The following is a 9,526-nucleotide window of genomic DNA, read 5'->3' on the forward strand; positions in this document are numbered from 1 at the left end:
TTCAGGCATTGCTATTTGCTTGAATTTACTACCTGAATATATATACATATATAGGGAAATAATCAGCTGATCAGAATACTTCAGTTTTAGTCTGAATCTTGTTGGAAAGCATATTAAAAGAACATCCAAAAAAAAGATTATTAATCCACATTTAGATGGGGTTTTCTCATACATGAGAAAAGGGAAGCACACGTTTTTTCCCCCACTTTGAAATAATTAAAATTTCCATCCATCACTTCCTGCTATGAAAATGTGGTGAAATTTCATCAGAGCAACCAGGAAACGTTTAGATCCTCTTAATCAAAGTTGGACTCAGCTCAATTACTATTGTAATTGTTGCTGTTATTAACAGTACACAGAGCATTTGTAAGGATTTGGTTGTTTTTGTGTGTTTATTTAGGTTTCTGTGTTCTGTGGAGTCTCTGTCCATTGTTTCTCCTGATTGTCTCCCTGTGTATTTAAACCCACCTTGTGTTCCTTGTTGGGTCCTTGTCTGTTCTGTCTAGTCGTCTCGTCTTGGCGTGTCTCCAGTTATTTATGTACCAGTTGCTACCAGAATTTGAGCTTCTCCTCAATCTGTGCTGCCTGGACTTTGTGTTTGTATTTTTATCATTAAAACACCACTCTTTCATTCCAACCCGGGTCCTCAGCATCATCCTCACCACCTCTTCACCGCAGTTCATGACAGTATTGATCACTTTGAGCTCTGGTTTATAACCTGCTGCTCATAGAGATAAACTTCACCACTCTGCTACCCGACAAGCTGTATATTCACTTTTTGTGAATTTTTGAAGGAATTTTACAAAAACAAAAATACAGTTTGACCAGGAGGTAAACTGTCAAAGTAAAAACCAAACAAACAAACAAAAAAAATCCAAAAAGAGAAAATTTATACCTTAGTGAAGTGATTAGATCACGCTGAACAACAATTAAACTTTTTTTATCCAATATACAAATTTAAAAAGTAAAAAAACAAAACAAAACTGTAGATTGCTATAATATAATGATCTTTTGGGTTGTTGATTGGTTAGTCAAGGAGTATTTAGGCCACAAAACATTAAAATATTTACTGTACTAATGGATAGAAACTCACTGACGGCATCTTCGACTGTAAAAATAACTTTTGCAGTGCATATTTTTGTCCCTTTGTCTGTACTGACAAAATATGTTCTTTAAATTCGGAATGAAATCAAACAAATTGGCATTTTTCTGCCACAGCAAAGTTTTTGTCACCTCTTCCACCCATATTAACACAAGCCACCAGAGCTGTGGATGGAAACTTAATGCTTGCAAAATATGTGCATTCTGAAAATTAAAAAGAGGAAGAGGAACATGCCTTTCTCTTTTTTTACATGTTTTTTTTTTCTAAAAAAAAAAAAAAAAGGCCATTAGGGAGAGGTTTTGCTGTAAAAATAGCCAAGGGGCGATCAATGCCGGGAAAGCCACCCCAATGTTTTAGTTCCCAAGAGGTACCGCCGTCACTCTGCCTGATTGGCCTGCTTATTTTGGACTTAATACAAGATAATTCTGTCAGAGTCCAGCAGAAATGGAAAAGAAGAAGTGGGGAAGCTGAAATGTACTTTGATCCGGACATTTTTCAGAGTCTCACAAAGAAGCGACAGAAGCTTTCAGCAGGAGGATGTTTCTGTTTTATGATCATATCTGAACAATTGAAAAGCAGAAGTGACAGCGTTAGCACCATGATTGAAATGGAATAACTCACTCCTTAACTTGTGCAGTAAAGTTCACCGTTGGCTGGCCACACAGTAGTATTTTGTGAAAACTAGCTGCCATGTGTTGCAAAATGTGTGACTGTCAAATCCAGAATGCATCTCGTTTCTCTGCCCTGCAGCTAAGAGTTTTCTGATAGAACAGCAGTCAGTTTCAGTCACAGAAGTGGGTTAAACGTAAAACAACCAGCCAGAAACAGCTCTTTATGGACGGATTATATTAGGAAAAAAACACACCACTGACAGTTTCCTCCAGGTTATCTCTCAGATTGATACAATGTATGTTTGCACTAATTAAACTATGTCTGTCTCTTCTGTAAAAACTTTTTTTTGTTTGTTCTTTACATATTTATAAAAATAACCCTTACAGTCACTGTAAAGTTTCTTGTCTGTGTATGAACACTTGGTAAATAAAGCTGATCCTGACAATACTAAACCAACATGGAAGGAAACTGATTTCATTACTGTTCATTAAGAGCATGGTCATAATAGTTTTGGGTATTTCCATTATAGTTTATTTTTATTTTTTTGTGTGAATTTGTCTAATTGGGTGCTGAATTCAAAAAGGTCAAAGTATTATTACTCAGATCCAGTGATGCCATAGTTACTTTGAAAAAGTAACTTTAATCGGACTACTGATTACTCCTTGAAAAAGTAACTTAGTTAGATTACTGACTACTTGATTTGGAAAGTAACTAAGTTACATTAAAAGTAACTTTTTAGTATTTTCAGCAGCTGCTAACAACAACGCTGCCTCCTCTGAATATCACATTGAGCTTTGCTAATACTTAATTGCCAGCTATTTTATAATGGTAACATCAACAATGTGTCTCCACTGATAAGGTTGAACTGAAGAGGAGATTGTACAAAAAAAAAAAAACAGTACACAAATTTTTTAAAAACGTGAGTAATTTGTGTGTCTGGAAAACTCTAAGAAGGATTTTAAAGCGCCCCCTCCCCTCCAGGTTCTGCGTTACGGCCCTGCATTTGGTGTCAAAGCGCACAGAGCTCCTCCTGCAGCTCCACAACGGAGATGGCGGCACAGATTTGTGACACTTATCTTAATATTTATAATTAGAAAGGCGCTAAGTTGCCATTATAATTATTGCCAACTACGGACACGTTTATTCGTGGCTGTTTTCACGTTTATTGCGCTGTTCATATTGGTGTCGATGTTTGCAGTCTTGTGGAGCGCAACGCGAAGCTCGACGTCATTCTGAGGTAATAGTTTTCTCCTCTTACCACAGCAATAGCTTATTAATAATCGCAAAATAAACATTAAGCCTAAAACCATACCACTGCAACAGAGTGAATGTTCAGTGTGGGAAATATTTCAGTTTTTTTTTTAGGGACGTTGTTGTCAGTTGCTATGGCAACGAGTCTTGAGTTGTAAACGGGTTTTCCCTTTGCTGTGGAGCACAGCAGGAAATTAATAATGCCTACATTTCCGTGTTTCATTGAGTTAGTTTGCACCGCACGTCATGATTTTAAGCTGGAGCGCCAGGAGAGAAACCTGCAGATTTCTGTTTGATATTTTATTTATGAAATTAAATTACAAAATGTACTTCTGACATTTTGTAATTAAATGTCAGAAGTACATTTAATCATTTCTGAGCCTTTATTTTGAAATAAATGCTCTAGCAAAGTGGGTTATGAGAGAGGGGATTCAAACCCAAGACTTTTCTTCTTGCAAGGCAACAGTGCTCCCAACTGAGCCACTGTCCAACCGTTTTATTCACAAAATTAATGTTTTACTCACACTTTTTATCCCATAAATCTTTGTTTCTCTGGTCATGAATGTTTCAGTCACTGAACCCATCAGGACACACATGTTCTGTCCCAGTCTCAAACTCCTCCAGCCTCAAAGAACTCGCTTATTTTCTCATCTGGGACATTTTCTTCAACCAAATCAGAAATTTGCAGCTCCTCTCCGAAAGCACGTCTCTCATCTTCAGGAGGAGGGGCTGGAGAAACCGTCACACTATGTGTGGTTTACTGGTGTTGCTCTTCATCTGGTTGCTTTTCGTAGACTTAAATGAAGTCCTTTCTGAACAGTTCTTCACTGCAGTGGCTATCTATATCTATATATATATATATATATAGATATAGATACTTTATATTTATATATATATATTTATAAATATCTATATTTATATTTATAAAGATGTGTATTTATTGATTTATAAATATATCTACAAATTCATATAGATTCATATATGTATATATTTATACATATATATATATATGTATATATTTATACATATATATATATATATAAGAATTAATTAATTAATTAACTAATTAATTAATTAATTTATATACATATATATTTATATCTTGCCCAGAAAGATAAATAGTTGTCAAATTTTTTCCAATTTGTATAAGTTTAGACTTCTAAAAGTCTCTTTTTGTTCCATGTTTTTTACATTTTCTTTTTCCAAATCTCCCATTAATTATTAAATGTGGTTTTCTTATTTTCTGTTTAGAATTAGAAATAAAACTCTTCCATTGGATGAACATGAGTACTGATGTTGTTGAACGTGGGGGAAGCCGGAGCACCCGGAGTGAACCCACAGCTACACAGGGAGACGTTTCCCACCGTGCAGTCCTGGCTTTTTAATATTGAAATGTCCAATTAACAACAACTGTAGCTCTTTTTCCAAATCCCACCAATCACCCAACCCACACCTGGCCCCTCCCTCTTTTAAATCTGATAATCTGGACACATAAAGTGTCTACGCTGGATGGCCTTTACTTCTGTCTTTAAACTGGCGCAGACAGGATGGAGTCACAGCCTTTTTGAATCGCCTCCACAGTGAAATCTTTGTCTTTGGTTTCTCTTCTTCTTCAGAGACTTTGATTTGTTCATCTGACTCTTCAGATGGTTGAGTCTCTGATTGCTGAGGTCTCTGGATTAGATCTTCATTTACAGTAACCTCTGTCTGTGGAGGCAATGTTCTTAGTTTTTCTGTAAGAACTACAGGATCCTTATCTGTTACATCTTCTGAAACTATGACTGGTTTTATCTCTATTTGCTGTAAAGCTGTCTGTGGGATCTCTGGTGCTGTTTCTACATCAGGTTTTGGTGTCTCTGTGTTTTGGACCAAGTTTTGATCAGTCACTATTGGGTTTAAATTGGTTTCCAATTCAGCTTTCACTGCTGTCTTTCTCTTTTTCTTACATTTTGATTTGGTCAATGGTCTTTTCTCAACTTGCTGATCCCCAATTGGTTGTTTTTCAGGGACCATTTCATCTTCACTGGCCTGCTGCAGTTTATCAATCACTGTTTTATTTTTATGGTCCTCAATAATGATGGTGGCTCTCTGATCCCCGACGATTTCCAGCATTGAAACTTCTTCTTGTTCCTTGTTTTCTACAGAAACTTTCTCTTTGTTGAGGGTCTCCAATTCACAGGCAGCTTTCATCGCTGCCTTTCTCTGGTTCTTGCGTTTAGATTTTTTGGTTGCTTTTCTCTCGTCTCGTTGGTCCTCACCTTGTTGTGTTGTGCAAATTGTTTCTTCTTCTGTCGCCTGATGAAGTTTACAGATGGTTGTTTCATTTGAGTAAATCTCATTTTTATCTCTCTGATCCCCTACTGGTTCTGGTTTTGGAATATCTTGATGTTCTCTGTTTGCCTCAGAAACCATTTCATTACTGAGAGTCTCCAAATCAGAGGCAGCTTTCTTTGCTGACTCTCTCCTCTTCTTACCTGCTGATCTCTTCAATACTTTGGTCTGCCCATCCTGTTGCCCATCCTGTTGTGTCTGAGACGACTGTTCTTGTAGCAGTAAATGGAGCTCAGTTTGTGTTGAGATTGTTTGATAATCTGGTTTGAACTGGCATCTGGATTCCAACACATCTACCTCAGTTTGCGTTGAAGCCGTTCGACAGACTGGTTTCCAGTGACTTCTGGTTTGTAGCTCATCCATCTCTGTCTGTGTTGAAACAGTTTGAAGGACTGGTTTTAACTGGGAGCTGGTTTCTTGGTCCTCCATCTCTGTTTGCGTTGAAGCTGATTGATAACTGACTGGTTTCTGCTTTAGGTTGTCCTGTGAATCAGTCTGAGTTTGAACAGAAACCGTTGGCTTCTTGCTTTGATGTCTCTCTGAGAGGACTTTCCTCAGGAGATCTTTCTGCTCTTTAAGTTTCGCACTCAGTTTTTTATTTGTATCGAACATCTCATCAAGCTGGTTCATTAAATATTTCCTAAATTTGATGTGTTGCAGTTCAGTCTCCTTAAATTTAGCAGCACACATACACTTTGGTTGAGTTGTTGTCTTTTCAGAAGAGTGGGGCACATTCTGAATTTTAGTCAATCTCTCTCCTTGAACATTTTCTGTCTGATTATCATGAACCTCAGTTAAAATCCTTGTTTGGTTGTTGTCCTTGAGTTTAGTCGTAGATAGACTTTTCTCCGCTCTTTGCTCCTGTGTCTCCTGTGGTTTGAAGATGGCCTCCTTGTTAGTGACCAGCTGGGTAGTAGAAATCACAGGTTTCTTGGAAAAGCTTTCCTTTTTCAAGGAAGCTTCCTCATTACTTTTTTGTGCCGCCATTGAAACCTTTTGCGTTTCAATATTCTCAGCAATAAAAGTTATATCTACGTGGGTTTCTGACTTGGGCAGCGTTTTCCAAAACGTCTTCTTTCCCCTGCTGGGCAAAGCTGCCTGAAGACTTTGGTTTTCCGACAGAAGTCCATTATTAATGTCAGTGTTCTCAGTAAAAAATGATAGATCTATGGTGGCATCAGGCTCGGGAAAGGATTTCCACAACAGTGGCGTCTTCTTGATGCGCTTAGCCTTTGATTGTTTTTTCCCTTTCTGATCCAGCTTCCTCTGTGGTTTGGAGATGTCGTTCTTTTCAGTCACCAGTTGTGTTACAGGAATCACAAGTTTCTCTGTGCAAATATCCCTCTTTAAAGAATCGTCCTGAACTCCGTCTTCTTCAGGCAGAGAAGTGTCCCGCTTTTCAAAATTTTCAGTGCCAGACTTAAGGGGCTGTTCCTTCTCTGATGTCTCCTGCTGTACGGAGATCGTTTCTTGTTTGGTATCCAGTGAAGTGTCTTCCATTCCAGTAATCTCAGAGGAAATACTTTGATCAACAGGGGCATGTGTCTCCAACCAGACACTGAATGGTATCTTCTTCTTCTTATTGCGCCTGGTTCTTGGTGGCTGTTCCTCAGACATGGAGGGCTGTTCCTTCTCTGCTATTTCTGTTGTGTCCTGCACTCCAGCGGTGGACTCTTCTCCGCTGACCAGTGATTTGTTCTGCTTCTCAATGCTTCCTGTATAAATCTCTTGGTCAACTGGGGCGTGTTCCTCTGACCAGGTTTTAGTCAGTACCAGGTTATTCTCAATGGGCTCACTGTCAGGTGTCGGTCTGTCCCCCTTTTGATCGACTACCTCCAGAGGTTGGGTGATCGATCCATTTTCCATCACAGGTGAAACCTCCTGCTCAATATTTTCAGCAGAAGTCTTCATCTCTTGCTGCTCCAACCAGACTGCAAAAGGCACCTTCTTCCTCTTGCGCTTGGGTCGGTTGGGTAGCTGCAATTCCCTTTCAATAATGTCGAATTCAGTCTCCTCGACCTTAGGCTGGTTGGTCTCCATCGTAAGCTTTGCTTCTTTCAGGTTCTAAGCTAAAATCAAATCTCTAGAAACTCGGTTAAGATTTCACGTTAAGTTTGATGTAAAATCACCAAAGGAAATTTGCACCAAACAAAGTTGTAAATCTGTAAACTGCTAAAGATATTCTGTATGTATCAACAAGGCTTCTAAAGGCTGTGATGAAAGTTGATGATGTGAGGAGCTTATATAATGGCTGGTGATGTCAGAATTCTGCCTTTGGAGTCACATTGTGATGTCACATTGTGACGTCACAGTGTCGTTTGATATTCAGAGCGGGCTTGTCTGATGGATTTCTTTTTATTAACAGGATGGATGCGCGCGCAACCTGACTGCAGAAAGAGTCAGTGGGCTTTTAAACTGTCACTGGTTGCCATAGTTACCATTGACATGCGGTCAGGGGACGCAAGTGAGCCAGTACTGTGGAGTAATTATTTTTTATTTAGCTTAACCAATTATGATTAATTTTTTCTTCAAAACTGCAGAATTTTCGCATTTTCTCATTCAAATGCTCGGAAGCGAAGTGAGGCAGCAGCAGCTGAGCCTCACCTGGGATTAATAAACCTCTCTGCCATTCTATGAGAGCAAGCTCCTCCTGTCTGTACGTCGCCAATAAAATGGTTAAAAAACATTTCATATCTGAACTGATTTTCCATAATTTAGCTTATGTATATAATGTACAGTGTTTTTTGTCACCAGCTGTGTGTGTAACGTGTTTCGTGTGCGCCGTGCGCATGCAGTGCCCTAGTGCCCGTAAATTTAATGGTCCAATGAAGGTAATTTAAAAAACAGGACATTTCCTCACTTTCTAAAAAAACCGGGACGCCCGGAACAGGACGTGAAATACGGACATGTCCCGGGAAATACGGACGTTTGGTCACCCATAGTAATACATTAACTTGACATTAACAAAGACACAGCGGGACGGATCATCCGGGAAATGATGGACAAGGAGAGACTGAGTAAGACTACCTCAATGACGGGCAAATTCTGGGATTTGTTATGAGTCTCTGCTTATTTCCAAAGCCCAAATGAGCAACTTCACGTTCAAAAACGAGCCCAAAAAGGCGCAACCCGCCACTCATTAAATTTGCAAACGACTTTTAAAAAATGAAGCCCAAAGCCGCTTATAATAATCGGACTTGGCGACAGAAACTCAAAATAGTTCCAGTGTTTCCACCAACAAAATACGCTTCTCCCTCCATTGTTTACATTTCTGTCTCATAGAGACGTCGGTCACTCGACAAGACGAGTAGAGGAAATGCGATTAAATAACAAAAGAAGATTGTAACGCAAAAATGATTTTGATAAGTAACTGTAGTCTGATTACTGGATTTGAAATAGCAACGCGTTAGATTACTCGTTACTGAAAAAAGAGGTCCGACGTCAGTAACGCGTTACAAATTAAGGCGTTACTGACGTCACTTCTCAGATCTACCCTTACTCTTCTATAGGCTACCTCTACAATTACAAACAAGCTAATAAATAAATACATAAATACCAAAAACTAGCTAACATACTTTTTGACTAATAAATTCATTGGTCCTTATTGAATATGTTATTATTTACAGTTAATACAATGTTTATGGGGTTGTAAGTATTTACCGTCTAAAAGGGAAGAGGTCTGGGTTTTTACTGCTCTCCAAGACAGCTGGAAGCCTACTCTTATTGGAATTTTTTGTCTTCTCATTTGGAAATTATTTTTTCCTTTTTTTAATTTTTTTCCCCCCCATTTTCGCAGTTGCATGTAGGCATGCTATTTTTTGCTTTTAGTTACTGAAAACATAGGAGGGAAAAAACCCCTCTCAATCCAAGTAGAATGTTTTTTTTCTACTACAGCTCATAATCTCAAACACAGTTTTAACTTTCCACTGTGAATGAGATTATTTTTGAACAAGTGAAAGTCATGGACGCCGCTGCTCTGTAGCAAGTGAAAATCCAAGGTTATCACTTCCAGATGTGTCGGAAAATTTCTGATTCTACGACACCAAGACTCCAAGGCTAGCAGCAGCTAGCCTGAACATTTAAATGTTAAAAAAACAAACAAACAAACATTTAAATCACTAAATATAGGTGAAGGTTTGCAGATGGAGTTCAAAAATTCAGTGCTAACCAGTTTCTGCGAGGGGCTTAACAGAGAGTGATCTGCTTTTCAAGGGAAAATTGACACGACAA

Source organism: Gambusia affinis, linkage group LG01 (genome assembly GCF_019740435.1).
Source record: "Gambusia affinis linkage group LG01, SWU_Gaff_1.0, whole genome shotgun sequence".
NCBI lineage: Eukaryota > Metazoa > Chordata > Actinopteri > Cyprinodontiformes > Poeciliidae > Gambusia > Gambusia affinis.